The sequence below is a fragment of the Erpetoichthys calabaricus genome, chromosome 5 (assembly GCF_900747795.2).
Source record: "Erpetoichthys calabaricus chromosome 5, fErpCal1.3, whole genome shotgun sequence".
Lineage (NCBI taxonomy): Eukaryota > Metazoa > Chordata > Cladistia > Polypteriformes > Polypteridae > Erpetoichthys > Erpetoichthys calabaricus.
In genome coordinates, this window is record NC_041398.2 from 899,718 (window position 1) to 924,891 (window position 25,174).

General features: G+C 39.7%; 2 protein-coding genes and 1 pseudogene across 4 annotated transcripts in view; 2 read left to right on the forward strand and 1 right to left on the reverse strand.

Moving 5' to 3' along the window:
• LOC114651545 (gastrula zinc finger protein XlCGF57.1-like) overlaps positions 1 to 25,174 on the forward strand; it is a 458,276-nt gene that overhangs the window by 150,040 nt on the left and 283,062 nt on the right. The window lies entirely within an intron of this gene.
• Positions 1 to 25,174, reverse strand: part of LOC114652442 (gastrula zinc finger protein XlCGF26.1-like) — a 188,562-nt gene that overhangs the window by 109,866 nt on the left and 53,522 nt on the right. The window lies entirely within an intron of this gene.
• On the forward strand, positions 47 to 23,971 carry LOC114652438 (tripartite motif-containing protein 16-like; annotated as a pseudogene).

Here is a 25,174-nt window from a genome sequence, read left to right on the forward strand (position 1 = left end):
GATGTTCTCTCTGTGAGCTTTCAGCTTTCTCTTTAAATCTCCTCCTCCTCCTCCTCCTCTTCCTCCTCACTGAGCACAGACAAACTTTCACTTTCGTTTCTTCACAAGTCACTTCCTTGTTTGTCTGACTGATTCTCTCTGCCTGCCTCTCCTCAGACTGACGATGGCTGAAGCCCTGCTGTGTGGATTACAGGACGAGTTCACCTGCTCGGTGTGTCTGGACACCCTGACTGACCCCGTCACCATCCTCTGTGGTCACAATTTCTGTCTGAAGTGCCTCACAGACTGCTGGGATCAGAGCCAAGAGTACAGCTGTCCTCAGTGCAGACATACCTTCACCACAAGGCCTGAGCTGAACAGAAACACTCTGCTGAATGAAGTCATCAAGAAATTAAAGGAGACGACACTCAGACCTCCTCCACCTAAGAATTATGCTGGCCCTGGAGATGTGGAGTGTGACTTCTGTACTGGGAAGAAGTTCAGAGCGGTGAAGTCCTGTCTAACCTGCATGGCCTCTTTCTGTCAGACTCACCTGCAGCCTCACTATGAAGGAGCGGCCTGGAATGGACACAAGCTGGTTGATCCTGATGGAAATCTGAAGGAGAAACTCTGTGAGAAACATCAGAAAAGTCTGGAGATATTTTGTAAAACTGATGATTCCTGTATCTGCATGATGTGTGTGGTGACTGGACATAATGGGCATAAAATGGTCGAGCTGGAGACGGAAAGAGAAGATAAACAGGTGAGTGGAGTTTAGTGTTTGATGAAAACAAAATGAATGACAGGAGTTAAGGGATTTGTAATGTAGTGAGACTAAGAAATCCATTCATCCATCTTAAGACCCTCACTGTTTCCTACAGAGTAGTCAGTGGGTCAGATCCTGAGTGTATGGAGACCCTGCTGAAGTCCTCTGCTCCTTCTCTCCCACTTGGTCTGCCAGTGAACAGCGTCTGGTGATGTCACCTCTGCGTGTTATCAGGTCCCAATCCCGACTCTTTTCCTGTGTAGTTCCCACTTGGTGGGATGAGCTGCCCACTTTCACTTGTACTGCTGACCCCCTCAATGTATTTAAGAAGTAACTGAAGGCCCATCTGTGCTGTGAACATGTCAAACTGATAGTATAAATGTTTTCCATTAACTTGTTTAAGTTTAATTGATTTATTGATTATGAGCTATGATTACACAGCCTAACAAAGTAACTTTGTTTTCTTGGTGTCTTAGTTTTTAGGCCTGTTCCTGGGGTAATTTGGGGGCTGATTCAGAAAATTGCATTGGACAGACCACATCAGCTCTAGTTTCTTAGATATGATTGAATTTATAAAATTGTAGTCTGCTCTTTAAAGATCACTTCTGTAGAATCAGGATGTCATAATGGGAAATAGAAATTCTAACGAGTTTTTAAACTTGTTCTTCTGTTATCTGGTTTGTGTTTTTGTGTACAAGTTAGCAGATATAGTGAGTGTTTACATATCACATATCTCATTTTATATCCAACTGTAGTTTTACATCCAAAAGATTGGCCTACGAGGGAATATGTGGTGGCTGGAGTACAAAATGTAATCAATGAACCTTTGGTAGCACGAGACAGAATCATATACAGCTAGGCCTGATGACACCATTTGTAAAGACTTTGAATAAAGACAGTTGGTGCATTAAATACATACAGTAGTGCATAAGATAAGTTACCTGGACTTACCACAGAATAACTGAAGGCAGGACTGTGTGATGGTCCACAGATCAGACATCTTCTAAAGGACCCACATTTCATAGCATCAATGACTGACATCGAATCACAGGCCTGGTCTTCATTTGTTCTTGTTGTGATAAACGTTCTTTACAACAAGAAGGCAGACAACTACACACACTTAGTCGAGGACGTGCTCTTTCACTTCAACAGGCTTGGCTGTCACCGGAGTGCTAAAGTCCTTAATCTGCACAGTCACTTAGGTGGCTTTCCAGAGAACCCTGGTGACTTAAGTGCAGAGCAAAGTGAGAGATTTCACCAAAACTTAAAACAATGGAAGTCACATACCAAGGAAGATGGGATGCACACATGATGGCCGGCTATTGTTGAAATCTTCTGCAGGATTGTCCTGGCGTGTCCCACTCTCTGAAGTCTTTCAAAAGGAGCTTCTTGTGTGTCGATTGACTGGAAAGTTTGTATCATAAAGCTCTGCTTTTAGTATAAAATAAGTAGATTTTCATGTCATACACTTTTCTTTTAATGTTTAATAGGTTTCCTTCATGCTTTAAAGATATTAATTTAAACACTACATTAAAATATCCTGATGTTTTATGGGCGAGCTGAGTGAAGAGTGGTATATGGCATATGTTCTGTACCCTAAAAACTAGAGCTGGTAGGTGAAAACTGGGGTCATTTCTGGAATCAGCAGGTCAAATACACAAAGAAACAGGTCTGACATTTGAGGCACCAGAATGTGTGTTGGCCGGTGATATTTGTTAGTTGTCACATCTTCTCACTCGTGGCAATCGACTTGTATTACCTGTCCTGCTACACGTGCTGAACAAACAGGCCAAGGCCTAATGTTACTCGATTATGTTTACCGCTTTTGTAAGTCACTTTGGATAAAAGCTTATGCCAAGCAAATAAATGTAAAAATGTAAATGTCATATTTATAGATAGCAGGGGGCTGTGGAGCCTATCCTGGTGACACTGTGTGTAAGACATGAAACAGTCCAGGATGAGACCCCCAAAGTTATTAATGGACAGTCGAGTGAGCCGAGTGCTCTCATTAAACTGAGTTGACGTTCTTTGTGCTCTGATCAGTTTCTCTTTGAGCATCTCAGGCAGTGAAGTTCAAACTCCAACCTGCAGACCACAACTGTCCACTGGCAGGGTGCGAGCGTCATGTCGGCTACTCGTAGAAATGTCTGACATTCTGACCTTCATGAGGTGTTCTTAGCGAGATGATGTTACCGTTGGCCAGTGTAAGCGTAGTAAGTGACCATGCAATGTCATCATAAACGTGATTCAACTCAAGGCTTGACACATCAATAGAGACACGTGGTACGTGTGTTTAGCGGGTTGTTTGATTTTGTCTGGTTTGTCCATTATTAAAGAGTTTAAAGTTAAATTTGAGTTGATCTCAAGGCCTTTTAAGAGACACGTCATAGTCACATGTTAATCTATGTTGTTCTCCAGAGTTAAGTGTAAGATAATTAACAATAAATTCAGCTCAAAACTTTCAATATACTATTCCTGCGTAGATTTCCTTATTTTAATGAAATATCAAATCATGCACTTCATTAGTCATTAGAGATCATTTTATTTATTGTAGCATTAAGGACATTATGAATGTCAAACCCCTGAGTGATAATCCCACCTAATGTATGATTATGACAAAGACTCTGAGCTTTCATAAAACTCTAACAAGTCCAGCAGGAGTGTAATGAACTTGCTAGAAGTGTAAGTCTGACCACCATAGTCAGTTTTAAAATCCCCCTTCACTACCACACAACCACAATGTACAGTAAGTTCAGATAAAGACACTTAACTTCAGTCCACCATTTGGAGCTTCTTCAAATAAAGGAATACTGTAGTGTCACATTGACTCTGGCAGGTCTCAGTAAGTGATACAAATGTGGCTGAGTCCTCACTGTAATATTAAAAGAGCTCAGTTCACAGGTGAAGACGTGTTTAGAAACCAGCATCTTAAACTACAGTGAAGTCTATGAAGTGGTCTGATATTTTTCAGTTTAATGTGAATCAGGTCACTAATATCAACACCTAATTCTTTATCTATTTATATTTTCCATTGTTTGTGTATCAGTTGATTTGGATTCTTTAACAAAAATCAATTCCTCAGATTCCTCAGACAGACATCCACTTATAGGACAGAATGACATCGCTTGGTCAGAAGCTCAATTTCTGAAGCTGCCACCACCTTCCCCTCTTTTATTGACTCGTAACGTCAGCTCAGATGTCAGTTCACTTCACTAGGACTCTCCTTGACAGTTTTGGGTGTCATCTGATCAGTCTGATCAACCACAGCAAATGACACCCTGTGATGTCTCAGTATGTCACTCTTTATCACTTTGGGACTGAAGAAAGATCCAAACCTCAACTTGCTGGACAACACTTAGCAGAAATTAGCAGTAAAAATGCTGGATTTCTGTGCATCCAAGACACCTACAGCATCAAGTCCACTCCTTCCTTTATAAACTTTTGGAGGCACTAGATCTCTGATCTCTGACCACTATCTGCCTGGATTAGCTTCTGCCCTGTAGTAAGACACTTATTGTGGACATCACAAAGACTAAATGATCTCTTCTACTCCAAAGGGTAACGTAGTGCCAGACTGTAAGAACTGAAGACCACCTGTAGCAGAGTTGGACATGGGTGTCACATTCAGTCCTTTCTTCTAAAGGAAATCAAAGTGCACAAGTAAGAGAGACCCCACATACAACATCTCTAGTGATTTCTGAAGGAGGAAATCAAGTGATCTCATTTAACACGGCAGGAGTACATTTTTTTCCAGCAAAAGAAAACCAGTAGGAGTGAAACCTCAAAAACAGTAAACTGCAGTGCAGCCCACAGCCACAAAGAGAAAAGGCAGAGAGAGAAAAAGAATCTGTTAGAAGAAAGAAAAGCAAACTGAATGTTCTTCAGGTGTGCCAGAGGAAGCTCTCCATGGATACAACAATCTGGACAAAGCATCACCTCCACCTGAGTGACCATAAACCAAGTCAGGAGTTCACCTGCTCAGAGTCTGAGAACTTCTGACTGTAACTTGGTAGTTAAGATAAAGCCAGGGGGTGAATTCTGGGAATTGACATCATCATAACTGTGTGAAGGAGAAGACTTTAGCTGCTGTTAGGGTCTCTTCATAAATTCAATAAGAAAACTAGTGGGGTTATATTAGTTAAGTGCAACATTACACACACACACACACACACATTTTTCTTTTCATCTATTTTGTCATTCCTGTTTATTAATTCAAGTATAAGTTGAGTCATGAAATGTAAAACAAATGTGTTGTGAAAATATCAGGAGTCAGAAAGAGAAGAAGAAATCACAAAGTGAATGTGAACTCTGATCTGACCACGCGTGTCCTCTTGTGTGTCCAAACAGAAACAGCTGGGGGCGACAGTGAGAGACATCAAGAGGAGACTTGAGGAGAGAGAGAAGACACTGAAGGAGACGAGGAAGGTGATGTACGAGATGAAGGTGAGTGGAATAGGAACAGAACACTTCATATCAAAGAGAGGAGAAATAAATGAGAACTTGAAGAGCAGCAGAGCTTCACTGGTGATGATGTGTAGGGACACGAGAAGGCAGAGTTAGAGAAGGTGTTGTGTGGTGTCCTTCATGGCCTTTCACTGTTGACAGAATCCCAGGTGTTATTCAGTGGAGATTCAGACAGCATCACCCTAAAGTCCTCTGATATTCCATCAGCTGTTATAGGGCACTTAACTCTACTAACAGAAACTCACGCTGTAGGTCGACGCTGATATTCTGAATTAGATCAGCTGGCACAACGTTTTTTAATGGTCAATTTTGTTTTTTTGTTTCAAGAATGTAGCATTGCATGCAATCAAGTTCAATGTATACATGAAATGACTTTAAAAAGTCAAACTAAGAAATAATAATAAAAAAAAAACAACAACAAGAAAAAACAAACTACCAAACAGGAATCACCCTCACCCCAGAAAAAGAGGACCAAAAATAATTTATGAAAATAAATAAATAAATAAATAAAAGGCATATTATTCTTTCCCCTGCTATGAATGCTTATTCTAAAGTTTTATTAATTAGATCTTGCCATATTTTAAAAAAGCTTTGAACAGAACTTCTCAGTGAGACTTTGTTTATTTCCAGTTCCAAATTGTTCAGAACATCAGTGACCCAGTGACTTATAACCGGTGGGCTGTTAAATGTGCAAACATGTGCAGTGTGGTGAATAAAAAGTGCCATTCATCTCAGTCAGAGGCTTTCTCTGTCTTCAAAGATAATCAGATCTCTGCTGTGCTAAATTTTATGAATGAGTATATTACATTAAACAGAAAATGAAGGTTTGAGGGTAACTGTCAGCCTTTAATAAATCTGGTTTGGCTTTGTCTTATTATATTATTCAGAAGTGAAATTGGTCTGTATGCTGCACATTGTGATAAATACTTATATGTCTTTGAAAAAACAGGAATTAATTCTTGGTGAACAGTTTGAGGTAGAATGTTTTTGTCTGTACCTTCTGTAAACTTTGTTAATAATAATTGAACTAACTTAGTTGAAAATTTCTTTATAAAATTCCACTGGGTTGCCATCAGGGCCTGCTGTTATTCCACTTTGGAGTGAGTTTACAGCATCCAATAGTTCTGATAGTGTCTGAGGTTCGTCCAGTTCCTCTGTGCTAAGAGTGTCCAGCTGTTGTATTTGCATTAAATCAAAGAACTCCTCAGATTGTGTCTCGTCTTCTTTAAACTGAGTAAAATATAAAGACTTATAGTACTTGCTAAATGTGTGTTATATTTTTATGCTACATGACTTTATCTCCAGTTATGATTCTAATTTCTGTTTCTGCATTGCAAAATTTCTGCTTGTTGATTGCTGAGCTAAGATCTTATTAGCCTTCTCTCCATGTTCACCATATTGATGTTGTGATTTAAAGATGAGTTGTTCAGATTCTTTTGTTATCAAGAGGTTACATTCTGATTGGAGAGCCTGTCCTTTCCTGTAAAATGCCTCATTTGGAGATCTGGCATATTCTTGATTTATTCTGGAGGTCACAATGATCTTCTCTTGTTCATTCTGGTATTTCTCAGTTTTATTAGACTCCATAGCTTAAGGATCTTTACTGTTTGACTGAGTGCAGACTTTACATAACGTACACCTCCAAATGTTTTACTTAAGCTTTAACATTTTATTACAAATGTCAGTAAGGTTGTCTTGTGGTGGAATCTGCTGAATCTCAGATCCACTGTCCTCTATTCACTTTCCATGTGCTGTTAATCCCTTCTTCCAGTATCTCAGTGGGTTTCTTCAAGTTATTCCAGATCTTCCCCCACAACCTCATATTTTAGTTTGGTTAATTGACAGAAACCCCAAATTGGTTCATGGTGATTGCTAGTGTGGGTCTGACCCTGGAATGAACTTGCAGCCTTTCCAAGGCAGCACACTCTCTGATGCCCAGTTCTGTCAGGATTCATTTATGAGAAGTTCTTATCCAGCAGAGTCAGAACTCTTCACACACATTTCTGTGCCCAGACAGACCAAACTCATCCAACCTAATTTATTTAGCGCAGACTCACATTAAACAGACCAGCAACATCTAGTGCACTAAAGTACTAAACGCAGTCGGTCCAGACCACTGGGGTGTGTCTTTAGTTCAAAGAAAGTAGGCGGGCACAATGTGTCACTCAACACAATCCAGACACAGAGGTGACATTTGAACAAGTAGAAGTGAAGAGAGCAAACCTCACAGACCGACCTTCACTTTGGTTTATGGTTCTGCGCTCATCTGCTGTTGTTGTTTCCTCCTAGAATTCCTGCTTATTAGTGAAGCATGAAATCCTCTCTCTACACCCATGCTGACCGTGACATTTTTCAGCCAGGGTTCCTTTCCCTGTAAAGTGTTCAAAGCTTTGTTTCATGTATTTTTTGTTTATTTATTAATGTTAAAGTTGATGAGAATGAGTATCTGCTTTATTCTTTGTATTTGATTTTGTCTATAAGCTGTTTGTGTTATGTTCCATGTGGTTTGTATGTGGCACATCAAGAGGAGGACCATCTGCCAATCACCACCAGGAGCTTTGTGGAAGAAAATTATGAAAACAGACACCACCACCCCCCAATCACCCCCTAATGGAATGCCCTGATTTAAGCAATAAAACACAGGCAGGAGAAAGCGTCAATCGTTACTCTTTATGTAAATCTCCGAAGAGGTAAAAAGCATCATATCAGTGTTTCTGGAAAGAAAAAAGTGTCCTCTGCGCTCTATTTATACAATCCATTGATTAGGTCACTATTCTTTAAAAGGAATTCATTACAAATTCAGAAAACTTTTAACATGATTGGTTACACCTAGTCACTAACAGGACATGGCAGATGTTGATACCTTAGATAACCACAATTTGATTGATAGTCCTGTTTGTTAAGGATGTACAGTACATGAGTTTTTGAATGTATATTTTTCATTCTTATTTTTAGTTTAGGAGATGTGTGAACTTCGCTGCATACATCTTTACTAAAAAAAATTAAAGAACAATGGCCTAATTCATTTTATGATACAGCTTGGTACAAAAAACAAGAAACTTAGTACTATAGAAGAATGGTTATGTCCTAAATATAACATTTTCTCCTAAGGGGTTATATAAACTAACAAGAAATACATTTATGATAGTGAATAATAAAATAACAGCATCAGCTTTAAAGCATAAGCTCAGAAGGATATGAGACTCAGACACATGCCAGGTGCACACAGAGAGCTGAGTAGGGTTCAAATTCAACTCTTACAGCTTCCCTTCCACCCTATAAATCCTGAGGATCTCCCTCAGTTTCATTGTGAATGTGCTCTGCGAGTCTGCTGCATTCTTGTGTTCTTTGGCTGTGCCTTATGCTTTTGTGATTTTCTGAATTTTTCATCCTGTGCTTTGTTTTTCAACCACTCTCTTTGGATTCTGTTCTGAAAACTGTGTTTACTTTGGATTGGCTTGTTTGGCTCGACAGAGTGTCTGTGTATTTGGAATACTACTTTGAAGAATAAATCTTTAATTATATAAAGATTCTATGATAGCCATTTTGTGTCTATCTATCTATCTATCTATCTATCTATCTATCTATCTATCTATCTATCTATCTATCTATCTATCTATCTATCTATCTATCTATCTATCTATCTATCTATCTATGTTTATTATAGCCTAAAGTACTACCTCGTCACAGGGATGGAAGAAATGAAATACTTCCGGGCTGAAGGAAAAGAAGAGTTCATCTGACCCGGAAGTGAAGGACAGAAGAACTTCCGGGTCAAGGACTATACAAAGGACTGTGGGAAACCCAGCAGACTGAGCCAGAGTTGGGAGGGAGTGCGACAGAGCTGCTGGGAGGAGTGAAGGATTTGTTAATTGTGATTATTGATTTATTTGAGTATAGTGGAAGTGGAGTTGCTTTTGCACACTTTTGTTATAATAAATTCATCATTGAGAATTTAACGTGATGTCTGGACGTGTTGTCTGTGGATTTGGAGGTGCGACAGTGCCCCCTACTGTCGCAGTACCTAACTCTTTAAATTGTCCTGCAGAACTGGTGGTCTGATCCTACCTTTTATAATTGTTCACTTAGAACTGGACACATGTGACAATGACAACTGGCTCCTTCCTTCCCTGCTTTGGCCAGGAGCCTATCCACCCAATCAGGGAGGTTTTCCACATGCGAACCAAAAGGCAAAACACCATATGAGACTCCCTGTATTTGGTGTAAAGCTTCATCTAAATTCCCTAATAAAGAAATCCCATATTATCATTTCTTCCTCTTTCTAGGGGCTGGTTAGGAGGTGACCTTTTAGGGCTTCTCATCCTCACCTTCTATCACAGAGTTATCTGAGTCACTTTCCAGCTGTGCAAAGATCTGAAAACAGCAGAACACCTCCAGCTTTGGGGTTGATGATCCTGGTGAGCAGGCACCTTTTACCTTACATTTACTTCCCACATAGTAACCCCACAGCAGGTGTCATGATGAAAGTATGAGCCAGAGTTGCAATAGCAAATTCGTTACTAATAATGCAAAGTTCATAAATCAAGTAGAAATAAATCAAACACATAAATAAAGACCCACAACTCTGAACTTTACAATGAAAAAGAGATGGTGGAGGGTAAATGATCAAGTTCATGAAATTAAATGAAATCTGAAGCCTCTTGACCAACACCTTGTGTCCAGCAGGAGGTGTTAGCTCCCTTGGAATGAGTTCTTTTGTAATTGTGGCATGTTACATAACCCAAAACTATACAGATATACAGTGATCCCTCGCTATATCGCACTTCGCCTTTCGCGGCTTCACTCCATCGTGAATTTTATATGTAAACATATTTAAATATATATCACGGATTTTTCGCTGCTTCACGGGTTTCTGCGGACAATGGGTCTTTTAATTTCTGGTACATGCTTCCTCAGTTGGTTTTCCCAGTTGATTTCATACAAGGGACGCTATTGGCAGATGGCTGAGAAGCTACCCGGCTTACTTTCTCTCTCTCTCTCTCTTGCGCTGACGTAGGGGGGTGTGAGCAGGGGGGCTATTCGCACACCTAGACGATAGGGACGTTGCTACCTTCTGTGTGCAGCTGCTTTCTGAAGGACATGCTGCACGGTGCTTCGCATACTTAAAAGCTCAAAGGGCAAGTATTGTTTTTTGCTTGAAAAACAAACTCTCTCTCTCTCTTTGTCTGCTCCTGACGGAGGGGGTGTGAGCTGCCGCCTTCAACAGCTTTGTGCCACGGTGCTTCGCATACTTAAGCCAAACAGCCCTATTGATTTGTTTGCTTTTGTCTCTCTCTATCTCTGTGACATGATCTGCTCCTGACACGCACTCCTTTGAAGAGGAAAATATGTTTGCATTCTTTTAACTGTGAGACGGAACTGTCATCTCTGTCTTGTCATGGAGCACAGTTTAAACTTTTTAAAAAAGAGACAAATGTTTGTTTGCAGTGTTTGAATAACGTTCCTGTCTCTCTACAACCTCCTGTGTTTCTTTTTTTTTTTTTTAATATTTTTATTTTATTAATTTTCATTGTAATCATTCCATACAAACAGATCAATTTATAACCCAACAAATTTGAAAACAAATCAAACCCCACCCCTGAGAAGGAGAGCTTAGCTAAAGGAAAATTTCTTTAAGCTTTTTAATAAGGTAACATTAGACAAAAGAAGGGGAGAAGTAAATATCTATATAAATAAGAGACGGAGAAGGGAGTTAAATGCAATAATAGTTAATTCTCTTATTCTAAAATAATATTGATTAAATCCTGCCAAGTTTTGAAAAAATTTTGTACAGATCCTCTAACTGAAAATTTGATTTTTTCCAATTTCAAATAATATAAAACATCAGTTTCCCACTGACTTATAAGAGGAGAATTAGGATTCTTCCAATTTAACAAAATAAGTCTGCGTGCCAAAAGTGTAGTGAATGCAATCACCGTTTGCTTGTCCTTCTCCAATTCAAGTCCATCTGGAAGAACACCAAACACAGCTGTTAGTGGGTTAGGAGGGATTGTGACCCCAAGGCTGTCTGAGAGGCACTTAAAAATTTTTGTCCAAAATGATGTTAGTTTGGTGCAGGCCCAGAACATGTGACCCAGTGAGGCAGGAGCTTGGTTGCAGCGCTCGCAGGTCGGATCCTGGCCTGGAAACATTTTGGACAGTTTTAAGCGAGACAGATGAGCTTGATATATAATTTTTAGTTGAATAATTCTATGCTTTGCGCATATAGAACTCGAGTGAATTCTCTGCTTTGCTACCTTCCACTCCTTTTCTGATATATTGATTAAGAGATCTTCTTCCCAATGTCCTCTTGGATCTTTGAAAGGTAGGGACTCTAATAAGATTTTATATATTGCGGAAATAGTGTTTGTTTCCTCAGAATTGAGCAGTATTTTTTCCAGCATTGTGGAGGGTGCAAGGTGGGGGAAATCGGGCAATTTCTGTTTAACAAAATTTCTAATTTGAAGATAGTAAAAGAAATGTGTAGCAGGGAGGTTAAATTTTGAACGTAATTGTTCAAAAGATGTAAATATGTTGTCTATATAAAGATCTCTGAGCATTTTAATCCCAAAACTTTTCCAGGTATTAAAAACTGGATATACTTGCGAAGGTTGAAAGAGGTGGTTCCCTTGCAGAGGTGCCACTGATAAAAGATTTTCCATCTTAAAATGCTTCCTAATTTGGTTCCATATTCTGAGTGAGTAAAGCACAATTGGGTTATTAGTATATTTGCGATAACTTTCATTTATTGGAGAGCAGAGCAGGGAATATAAAGAAGTACTACAGGATTTTACTTCTATTGCAGACCAAGCCTGTGTATGTGCATTTATTTGTGTCCAGGTTTTTATGGCTTGTATGTTTGCTGCCCAGTAATAAAACTGAAAATTAGGTAAAGCCATGCCACCTTCTGCCTGAGGTCTTTGTAGGGTCGCTCTTCGGATACGTGGGTGTTTTGAGTTCCAAATGAATGAGGTTATTATTGAATCTAACTGTTTAAAAAACGATTTATTGATATTGAAATGTTTTGAAATAAAAAGAGAAGTTTAGGAAGGATATTCATCTTAACAATGTTAATTCTTCCGGCTAGAGTGAGATGAAGGGTTGACCATCTATGCAAGTCTTGCTTAATTTTTTCCATACAGACGCCAAAATTTTGTTGATAAAGAGCTTTATGTTTACTTGTGATATTTACCCCTAGGTATTTAAACTGATCTGCTATGGTAAAAGGGAGGGTGTCTAATTTAATATTATATGCTTGTGAGTTCACTGGAAAGAGTATACTTTTATTCAGATTAATTCTAAGACCAGATATCTTTTGAAATTCTGTTAGTGCTGTTAAAACAGCAGGGACAGTGTTTTCTGGGTCCGATATATATAAGACCATATCATCTGCATATAGAGAAATTTTCTGTTCCAGTCCTTCTCTGACAATCCCCTTTATCTGATGAGAATTTCGGCAGTGAACCGCCAGTGGTTCAATAGCGATTGCAAACAACAGTGGCGACAAGGGACATCCTTGTCTGGTACCACGTTCTAGTTTAAAGTAGTCTGAGCAAATTTTATTAATACAAACTGAAGCTTCTGGACTGGTATACAGTAGTTTAATCCAAGCACAAATATTCGGGCCAAACCCAAATTTCTCCAATTCAGTGAAAAGGTAATTCCATTCGATCATGTCAAATGCCTTTTCTGCGTCTAATGATAGTAATATCTCTGGGGTGTTTGATTTTGCTGGTGAATATATAACATTAAACAAGCGTCGGAGATTTGAAGATAGATGTCGGCCTTTAATAAATCCAGTTTGATCTTGTGATATTACCGAGGGCAGCACTTTCTCCATCCTTCTAGCTAGGATTTTTGAGAGTATCTTAACATCATTATTCAGGAGTGAAATTGGTCTATATGATGCACATTGTAACAAGTCCTTATTTTGTTTAGGAAAGACGGTGATTAATGCTTGTCGAAATGTTTGAGGTAGTATTTGATGGTCTTTAGCTTCTGTAAATGTTACCAATAAGAGTGGAGCTAGCTGAGTGGAGAATTTCTTATAAAACTCTACGGGGTAACCATCAGGGCCTGATGATTTCCCGCTTTGTAGTGACTTTATAGCGTCTAGTAATTCTGTTAGCGTTAGAGGTTTATCTAGTTCCTCAGCACTTAAAGCATCTATTTGTGGTATTTGTGAATTATCCAGAAATGCATTAGATTGCGTGTTGTCTTCTTTGGGCTCAGTGGAATATAAAGACTTATAGTAATCTCTAAATGTGTGCATTATTTTATTATGGTCGATGATTTCTTCTCCATTCTTGTTGGTGATTACTGGTATTGCATTGTGAACTTCTTGTTTATGAATTTGTTGAGCTAAAAGCTTATTAGCTTTTTCTCCGTGTTCATAGTAATGCTGTCTAGACTTATAAATAAGTTGTTCAGTTTCTTTAGTTGTTAAGATGTTAAGTTCTGTATGCAGGGCCTGCCTTTTCCTGTGAAGAGCTTCACTTGGACGCCTGGCTTGTTCTTCATCTATTCTAGTAATTTCATTTCTTAGCTCTGACACTTTCTTGGTTTCTAATTTATTTCTATGGGAAAGATATGAAATAATCTGGCCTCTTAAGAAGGCCTTTAGAGTTTCCCAGAGTGTTCCTGCAGAAACCTCTGTAGACGTGTTCGTCTCTAGGAAGAAGCTGATTTGTTTGGATATAAATTCTGTGCAGTTCTCGTCTGCCAATAAAAGAGGGTTAAGACGCCATCTGCGAGGTGAGTACGAGGGGCTTATTGATTTTAGCTCCAAGACTAGAGGGGCATGGTCAGAGATAACAATTGTGTCATATTTGCATGATTTAATTGTAGGCAGGAAATTATTATCTATAAAAAAAATAATCAATTCTTGAGTAGCTATAATGCACTGGTGAGTAGAACGAATATGTTCTTGAGTTTGGGTTAAGAAACCTCCAGGGGTCTGATAAGTTGTGATCATTTAAAAACTGTGTAATTATCTTTGCAGTATTTGATGTCGTCCCCCCTGTCACAGGAGTCCTATCTAAGAGTGGATTTAAAACACAATTAAAGTCCCCAGCCATTATAATTTTATGAGTGTTCACATTGGAAATGGATGCAAATAGATTTTGCATGAATTCCTTATCATCAATATTGGGTGCATAAACATTTATCAAAATCATTTTACTGTTATATAAGTTGCCCATGACCATCACATATCTCCCTTCAGGGTCCGACACTACCTCTGATGCTACAAATGGAACTGTTCTATGTATAAGAATTCCCACCCCTCTAGTTTTCTTTATAAAGCTAGAATGGAACATTTGGCCAGTCCAGTCTTTTTGTAATCTGAACTGATCCTTGGTTAGTAAGTGGGTCTCCTGTAAAAATACTATTTTAGCGTTTAAGCCTGTTAGGTGAGAGCATACTTTCTTTCTCTTTAATTCGTGATTCAGGCCTTTAACATTCCAGCTCACAAAGTTAACTGTCCCATCATGGAGACATTGATTCTGAGTTTTTAATGTCATTTTATAGTTTTAATTGGTAATATGGCAGTTTTAATCTTAGTTTCAAGATTCCCCAGGAGTTGTTGAATGTTAGCCTGTTGCTGCAGTGATATTTATAATTATAAGGATTATAAGAATAGATTAGATATAACCTGCTCTCCTTCTCTCCCCCCTTTATCCCCCCACCCCCCCATTTTGCCTCCCCACATGAGGCTAGATCCCACTTCGCGATGTTCCAGTCCTCTGACATACGAAGAGACAGAGCACGTCCAAAACAGAACAAACCCCACCCTGCAGCGGCGTTAGAGAATTAAAACAGAGATATCTTTTACAGTTAAATCCTTAATACTATCTGCCGAAAATGTTCTCATTAACAATATTTAAGCTTGAAATAATCTTCAGCGCTTTTAAGTTAAGATATTAAGATAAAAAAAAAACAAAAAAAAAAACAACCCTGGGAGTGATTTTAAAAACTAGTCTAGGATAAACCTGGTAATTCATACTGTAATAGTATAATGGTAATTGTATAAATAGTAGAACAAGCATTAAACCAAGGGTATGAAGTTAAACAGTCTACTTTAAGGTATAGTAAAATAAAAAAAAATAAATAAATAAAAAAAAAAAAATGAAATAAAAAACTAAATAAATAAAACGAATCCTACTTTAATCACTTCCACATTTTCACACTCACGTCTATAACTCTATAACTCTGATTAAAACATAAACATAACATATAAAGTCCAGATAAAAACAAGAAAAAAAAAAAAAAAAAAAAAAAATGAGAGATGTATAATTATAATACCAGTCTCTTTAAACATGGATCCAGCGATCAGATCATAGGTCTTTCCCGTGCCTTGATAGAATACGGCTCTTTAATTTTAATTAACTTTCAAAAAGTGTTGGAAACAGCTTCTTTAATTCTTTTTCAGCTTCTTCTTTGCTGAAGAAAATATAATGTCCATCTTGAACTTCCACTTTCAGTTTGGCAGGATACAAGAGGCTGTATTTGATATCGGCTTCCCGTAGCATCCTTTTAATGTCATTGTAGGATCTGCGTTTTGCAGCTGTTGATGGTGAGAAGTCGGGAAAAATACGAATAAGATTATTTTCGAATATAATCTCTTGCTTGTGTCTGAGAAGTGCCATCACATCAAGCTTACATCTTAGTCGTTCGAAGCGGACAATAAAAGACCTAGATTTAAAGGCGCTTGGTATCTTTGTGCGATAAGCCGTGGCTATCTCATTGTCGAGTTTAAAGTCATCTCCAATTATTTTAGACAGTAATTCTACTGCAAATTTCACTGGGCTTGAGCTTTCTCGTTTCTCAGGTATACCCTCAATTCTTATATTATTTCTTCTGCACCCATCCTCCAGGGCTGCAAGTCTGTCTCCAAGTTTTTTGTATTCCGAGTTCGCAGCTGTGGCTTTTTCATCGGCGTTAGATGCCATTTGTTCTGCTGTTTCCACTCGAGCCGTGAGTCCCTGCTTAACGTCTTCCAGCTGATCTGAAACGTCATTAATATGATCATCAAGCCTTTTCAGTTTGGAGTTAGTTTCTTCAATGTGTTCCACTAATTTCTCCAACATGCCTTTAAAGTTCACGTCGAAACGTTCAAATAGACGCGTTTCCTTATCTTTGTTATCCTTCTTGAGTTCCTGTGTTTCTGCGCAAATCTGTGACCCAAGCATGACAATATAAAAATAACCATATAAACATATGGTTTCTACTTCGCGGATTTTCTTATTTCGCGGGTGGCTCTGGAACACAACCCCCGCGATGGAGGAGGGATTACTGTAATATAAAAATGTGATACCCCTCCCTAATTGATACGGCAGTAAGAAATCACATAGGAGAAATAACTTAGCTTTGTTTAACGTCAGCTTACGCTGCATAACAGTCAAGGGAGGGAATGACAGAGCCCAGTCTGGGAGTGGCGGTCTGAGGTGTGGAGTCCATCAACCTCGTCGGTGCAGTAGAAGGATTTTCAGGATCGGATGACGATATCTCCTATCAGTCCGTCAGCTTCACAGGTGTGCCGGGCAATGTTCCAAGGCTTTATACACTTTCTTCACATGCAGGGCCTCCCTTAGGTGAATAAACAAGTCAACGGATCTCACACCAGGATACAGTTCCATGCTGGCTTAAACAGATAGAAAGAGTACACAGCATCTGCACGCTGTCCAGTTGTGCCAGTCTGTCTTATGTCACTCGGCTTGTCTAGCAGTTCTGTGTGCTGAACCCCTGTGCTTAATGTGGCTCTGTGTCAGCTGTGCATGTGAACAGAAAGAAGCAGATTTATAAGACAGATTTGTACAGAGCACAGTGACATATTAAACTTATGCTTATTATACACCTAGACCCTCTTGTTTATTATTTTCATCTCACAGGTCTGACATGGTGACCCCAAACTAGACGTCAACTATTACACACAAGTCTCTGGTCCAGTAATACTTTTATTTTCACACAATCACCCTCCAACACACAAGTTTACTCCTCTATACAAATACATCTTCTTCTTCTTCTTCCTCTTCTTCAGTCGTGGTATGTGTTGTCCTACTCCACTCTGAACCTCAGGCTGAGCAGGAGATGTCCTTTTTAAAGGCAGACTATTATAAAAACTTTCCAGTTCAAATGGAGTCCTCTCAAGGCAGTAGAGGTGAAGATCCTTTGCAAGAATACCTTTTATGACTGCATATCCCATAAAGTCCTGAAGTCCGGTGTAGTGGGGGGAACATATTGTCTGGGTGTCTCCAAATGACCTTCCTTCTGCAAATAAAGTACCACCAATCACTCCAGCCAATTCAAACTGTCCTTCACAGCATCAAAATATCAACAAATGTGTCTTGTGGTTGGTTATTCTTATTCTAAACCTTTATCCTATTTATTCAGATATCTGTGGAAAGAGACATGGAAGAAAATGAGAAGAGCTTCACTGCTCTGATACGGTGCATTGAGGAAGCCCACAGGAAACTGACTGAGAGGATCAAAGAACAAGAAAAGAGAGAAATTGAGAAGGCTGAAGGAGTGATGGAGCAACTGGAGAAGGAGATTGAGGAGCTGAAGAGGAGAGAAGCTGAGCTGAAGGAGCTTTCAGAGACCAAGGACCATCTCCACTTCCTACAGGTGAGAGTGACACTTCACAGGGAGTCTGATCAGACTGGGGTGTGTGGGACCTGAGAACATTTAGAGAGAAATTTAAAAGATCCGAGGAGTTTGGTCAACATGACAAGAACAGGCCATTTAGTCCAACACAGATTGTCTTTTCATATTTCCTTAACATTTCAAATATTCTGTTTACAAATATCTCACAGGTGGTAAAGTCTTGTATATGACAGACAGATGAATCTACAGCTGTCTGTATGAAAAAGTTAATTTTTATGAAATTTAAAAGGTGACATCTAATAAAAGATGGTGCCAACTCTTTTCCAAGGCCACCTTCTGCTGTCTCCATCCTTAAACTGATGAGATTCAAATCCTCCAGCATTTTCTCACAGCTCAGACCCCACAGTCCAGTCTTGTCTCTCATCTCTCATTTTTCTTGTGTGCTTTTATCTCACAATACACACAATAGTCCTGATGTCGACTGTGTTTTACAGACATTACAGAGATTCTCTTCTAGAGTTATAATCCACACATGGTGTGCGTTACATAACTCAGTGTCCACTCAGCTTTCTCTCCTTTGTGTGGCTGATGATGGTGATGAAGACACAAAGCTTCTCAAGATATCCTAACAACTCACACTTCTGAGCAGCATCTTTACATTTAATTTGAATAAGTTTCTCAGAATTATAAAAAAGCCCAATGCCTTGATTTGAGTGCCAAGTCAATTCTGGACCCACCTGCCCCCTCAATCCCTTTATCTTGACTCACCTCTCATGGAGTCCTGAGTGAAAAGCTCATTGATAGTTTAGGTCGATAATCTCTGATGCTCCACTACACTCCAACAAATATTCTCTCATAAATAACCAACAAGTCAATGACCGGCGTTCTCACCATCTAAACCCAAGCTGACTGCCCACCACACTGATCCTTAATTCAGTTGAGCCCCCTCTTATCAGCATTAATTACTTTTTAATGTCTCCTTTCTGAAATCTCATCCCCTCTTCTCTCCTGATGCAGACTTTCTCATCTCGCTGTGTCCTTCCTGCTGATGGAGACTCGCTGAGCTTCACTGTCACTGCTGATTTCTCATCTGAGGACCTGAGAAAGGAGCTGTCAGGTCTGAAAAAGAGTCTGGAGAAGATCATCCAGTGGGACATCATAAGGACTCCATCAGGTACAGCATCTGGTGACACTGTGTTTGTTATTGAAGTCCATGAGGAGGACCAGAGTGACAATAAGAGGACACTGACGAAGGCCTGCTCTTTAACATTTATCTGCCATCCTTTGCTGTTAATTATTTTTTATTTTATAGTGCCTTTCACAGTCATTAGCTGAGTGATAACAAACTCTCTTAATAATCAGTTGTTCTTAATCAGATGTTTTGTAATTTTAACTTGAAATGTGATACTCCTTATACGACTTCCATATACTTTATTAAAAAGTCATTTTTTCACTAGTTAGATCCCTGAAGATGTCCCCAACTGTAGCTGCTTGTCAATATTTATCAAATACAGTATATTTATGACATTGTATGTCAGCACAAAAAACAAGCCATGGAGTTTAAGGGTGAGGCAAAGATCAGCGTAAAGGGATGAAGCCATTGGTAAAGCTTTGAGTGTTCCCAGCAGCACAGCGGCCTCGAGAATTTTGGAATCACCAGGATGCTTTCTAGAGATGGTCAGTCTGAGAAACTGATAAGGAAGGGCCTTAGTAAAGGAGGAGACCAAACACCTAATTGTCACTACAACAGAACTTCAGAAGTCCTCTGCTGAGATGAGAGAAACTGTAGGAAAGACGGCCATCTCAGCAGTGCTCCACAAATCAAGCGTTTATGGTAGAGTGGCAAGGCAGAAGATACTCTCCAGTAAAAGACAAATGACAGCCTGAGAGCATCAAGGGAAAAATTCAATGCTCTGATGAGACAAACATTGTACTCTTTAGACAGAAGACCAAGCAGGATGTCTGGAGAGGACCAGGCACTGCTCACCACCTGCCTAATGCCATCTCTACAGTGAAGATGGTGGTGACAGCATCAGGCTATGGGGACAGAGTGACTGGTCAGAATTGAGGGGAGGAGCAGTGAAGTTAAATACTGAGAGGACCTTAAAGAAAACCTGCTACCTCAGACTGGGTGATGGATCAACAATGTGAAGACTACAGCCAAGACAACTCTTGAATAGCTATGTGACAAGTCTGAGTGTCCTTGAGTGACCAGACTGAGACCCTACACAACGTGTTTGGAGAGACCTGAAGATGGCAGTTCACAGTCACTTCACTTGAAATCTAACGGAGTTTGAGAGGATCAGTCAGGAAGAATGGGATCATCTGGCCAAATCTAGGAGTGCAAAGCTGATAGTGACATTTAGTCATGAAGACCACCAAAGGGGCTTCCACAAAGACCTGAATTAAGTGTCTGAATACTTCTAGGAAGGAGACGTTTCAGTTTTGATTTGTAATAAATGTGCAGACCTTTCTGAAGACCTGCGCTCACTTTGTCATTATGGGTTACTGAGTGTAGGCTGATGAGCACAAAAGGCACATTAATCCATTTAAAATTAAATCAACAACACAGTAAAGTGTGCAAAAAGTGAGGGGTCTCAATACTCTCTGACTCCCTGTATATTTATTATTAATATGAATATTCAAATCGACATTTGGACTAATTTGCCAGCCTTTGTATATTTTATAAATGTTTTATTTGGACTCCTCTGCATTTGTAATACGTGTTTAAGAACTAAACTAATGTCCCACAATGCCATTTTCACAGTTTCCATTCTTCTTCTCTTTTCTTTTTATTTTCAGCTCATGAAGCTCCAGTTTTCACCCTCCAGCCTCCTGAACCTCAGAGCAGAGACGACTTTCTAAAATGTGAGTTTGTGCTTTGGCTGAATGGATCATCACAATAAAAATCATTGAAGTTTTAATAGAGCAGGACATGCTTAGGATATGAAAGTCTGAGTGTTGTGTGACTGAGGGGCTGAGAGTGATGGGGGTCCTGTGACTGGTGCATTATGGGATAGAGAGACTCGGGCAGTAAATCACCAAAGCCATCTGTTGAACCCGAGTCTTGATGTGTCCAAAAATGTTAAAAAAAGGAAACGAAAATAATAAAAGCACGTCATGGGGTGCACTTACTTTATCACACGACTGTATATACAGACACAGAATTAGTTTAAACATGAAGCACAACTGTATGTGAAATAAGTTAAAGCTGACAAAAGTCCTCGTCATCCTCCATTCTTTACTCCACAGAGCAGACACTTTGCTTTGAGTTCTCGACTTCACAAATTTTAAACATTAAAACAAATGAAAATGGCAGAGAAATTTACTGGGGGTCCTTAGTAGTTCAAAGACCTCACTGGACTGTGGTGACATCTCAAGCTGACTGATTCCTCTAATGAGTGTCACCAGGGTCTTCAGTCACTCAGTCAAGTCCTCACTCTGCTGTGTTGTGTCATTGTGTGCCTCACACTGAACGAGGACAAGAGAAGAGGAGGAGATGAAGAAGGTCACAGCCAAGGGTGGTCAAGTTTAAGACTACAAGACCACCTCCACAGAGCTTCATGTTCCAGTGAGCACAGCTGCTAATATTCTCAAGATGTTTGAGAGTCTGCAGGACTGTAACCCACCTCACTGATGAGACCACCAGAGTAAAGCTGACCTCAGATTGAACTGAAGGAGAGTTTAAATGGACGAGAAAATGTAGTGTGGTGTGGTGGTGAAGGCTCTGAGGTTGTGGGTTCAAATCCCACTACTGACACCACTGTGTGACCTGAGCAAGTCACTTCACCTGCCTGGGCTACAATGGGACAAAGAAAAGAAAAGGAAACAATGGAATCTCAGATGATGGAAGTCACCTTGGATAAGAATGACAGTCAAATAATAAAAAGAGATGAGAGGAAACAAAGAAAAGAAAGAAAGAGAGAGACAATGACAGATGGGAAAGGCACTATATGATAGATAGATAGATAGATAGATAGATAGATAGATAGATAGATAGATAGATAGATAGATAGATAGATAGATAGATAGATAGATAGATAGATAGAAAGGCACTATATAATAGACAGATAGATAGATAGATAGATAGATAGATAGATAGATAGATAGATAGATAGATAGATAGATAGATAGATAGATAGATAGATAGATAGATAGATAGATAGATAGATAGATAGAAATACTGATTGTAACTTTTATTAAAATAATTCATGTGGTTGTGAAGTGTGACAGTGGATTGATTTTAAATTAAAGAGGTGGACAGTGACAATAAAACATGTCATTTAGTAAAGCCAGCGGTCAGTGAGGACAGTCCATCAGAACTCTGACCTTGACTGTGACCTTATGGTGTTTATTATAATTTCTGATGACTGAGATGAGTTCCAAGTGTCTGACCTGCCTGCCTTTCTGTTCATTGTCTGTTGTTGTCTGTTTATGATTTAATTTTAATTTCCACAGATTCTGTCCAATCAGATGAGCTCTTTACTATCAGTGTCTGGTCAGCTCAGCTCCTGATTGGTTCTTGTTAATTGTCTGTGTTGTGCTCCGCCCCCAGTCCCAGATTTCCTCACTCATTTTCTTTTCTCTCCTTTCAGACTTCTGTCCCCTCACACTGGACATCAACACGGCACACAGACAACTCCATCTGTCTGAAAGGAACAAGAAGGTGACATATGAGGGGAGACAAGCTGAATATCCTGATCATCCTGACAGATTTGACTGCTGTGTCCAAGTTCTGTGCAGAGAGGCTCTGACTGGGACTCGCTGTTACTGGGAGGTGGAGTGCAGTGGAGTCTTCATGAAGATTGGAGTCGCATATAAAGGACTGAGCAGGAAAGGAAGGGCGATGAGTGCCGCCTTGGAAACAACAACAAGTCCTGGTGTTTGTAGTGGTCTCATTCCCAGTACTCTGTGCATCACAATAACAAGATGACTGTAATCAGCGCCCCCTACAGCCCCAGAATAGGTGTGTATCTGGACTGGCCTGCTGGCTCTCTGTCATTTTATAGCGTCTCACACACAATGACCCTCCTGCACAGGTTCAACACCTCCTTCACTGAGCCCCTCTATCCAGGGTTTGGGTTTTGTGTTTTTTTTCACTCCAGTGTAACAATCAGCCATCTGACACCATGTGACCACTGACCAGTATCCTCCACTGGTCACTTGATGTCCCCACAAGCGCAGGTCCTCTTTGTGTTTGTAGTTTGGGGTGAAATTAATTTTACAGGATGGGTGGGTTTGGGGGGGCAGCACCTCTGTGATTAAATTTGTGGATGAGAATGCGGGGCGAGTGCGGCTGTCAGGGTCTCCATTATTATTGGGTCTGAGTAGCCAATCAGGTGTGTGTGTCACAAATCGATATCACCCAGTTGCTGAGCCGCAGCACCAGACGTCACCACTGACATCGGCCAGCAGTTTAATGACACAATGTGTGTTAGTGTGAGTGTGATTAGTGGGCACCACACCAGCCTGTAAACCTCCCTGCTGGCACACAACTGCTGGTCCAGACCTGTGGCAGTTTGTTGTGCTTCAGCTCTGACATAGACTGGCATATAGAATAGACGTACGCATTGGATTTGTAACTCCAACAGATGGCACATCACAAACATTTGCAGTAATGCATTGAACTACTACAGATATTTGTGATTTACCATCTGTTGGAATGACAGTTGTGATGCATTTTATTATTACATGAAATTCAAAACAGAATCCAAGAGATGTACATTCATTATTAAGAATTCAACCATCTTAGATGTGCAGCACAGCTAGTTTCATAAGAAAAACGAAAAGTTAAATATAGAAATAATAATAATATATAATTTAATAAAATGGAGAGTGCAGCAAACAATATGGTGATGCCATCTGAATATTTCATTCTTAAGTTCACGGCAAAGAAGTTAATTATTGAGGCAGATGAGCGTTGCTCCTCAGTCTGAGTGTTTGTGTCCTGCTGTGTGTGTTTGTCCCCATGTGTGTGTCCATGTGACATATGATAGTCCGCTGTGACGAGGTGAGTGGTCCTTGTGACTCCAGTCTGACCCCACACATTATAAATCAGCTGCTAGTAAGTCCTGACATTAAACTTTATCAGGTACGCTTGTTAAACTCTTTTAGTTTTATCCCACCCTAATATTCAAGTGATGTCTGCTTGCATTCTGTACGCACTGCTGATATTATATGAGGAGTCAAAGCTGCTGTCGTTCTGCTAAGATGTGGATTAGCAATAAGAAGAGACGGCTACTTCAGTCACCTCTCGAAGGGCAGCAGCTGACATTCAGACAACTTCAATCGACACCAAGTGTGCATCTCTGCAGCCCGGAGCCTCCACCCTGGAGCTCCAAGGAGGTGGCGTTGACTCCAATGGGCGCCGACTGGGAGGAGCTTGGAGTTGAAAACACTAAAGAGGCCTGCAGTTCTGGAAACGTCCACTAGAGGGGAGTGAACTGTCATATTTATCACAAACTGAGGTGTCATAATCAGGTAGTCAGTCATAATTGGGAGGTGCTAAGACGTAATAAACACTAAGTAACTAACAATTCAATAATTCAGTGGCATTCTCTTTAAATGAAATTGTTCACAAGTCCCAGTGGATGTGCAGGAGTGTGTTGTACATAAACAGGCGGCCAGTAATTTTTTTCCCCATGAATGAGTTAATTTATTAATAAAAATAAACTAAAACAAACTGCAGGCACTGATGTTTTTGTCTTTTTATGCCTGCAGTGCGGTGCTTGTTCGTTTGCTCCGCTGTGTTGAGATTCTGCTCCCCATTTTATTGTAATAACGACCACTAAAGTAATTTATTTGTAATCTGATTTGCTCTCCCTGTGATTTTCCGCTCGATCGGGTGTTGTGTCAGTGGAGAGCTACAGCAGCCAAACAGACAGATAATCCTCCGTCACGTTTACCATTTCTCTCTGCTCCGAGTGTCCATTTGTTTGACAGTTCTGAATATAATAATAATTCATAATTCTTTACATTTATATAGCGCTGTTCTCACTATTGCACAGCACAAGACATTAAGTGCTGCAATGACTTATAATGAAAGACGCAACGTTTAAAAGTGAGGCCTGATTACTTAAAAATCTAATGATCTGATGTTTATGAGGCACTCATCTTTACGATTCTCTTTACAGTTGTTACTGTCAGTCCTGTAACTGCAGGTCTCCTGAAGGATTTCCTTTCCTTTCGAATAAGTTAAAATAAAATGTTATTCGTTACTCGTTTGAATGTCCGCCTCACACCTTTACATTTTTGTCACTTGCCTTTTGGGACCAAAGTATTAACTGCAGAAAATGAACGCCTTTACAGGTTTAAAGTAAAATTAATCGCAGACATTTTAGTAGTGATGGGCGGAGTGAAGTC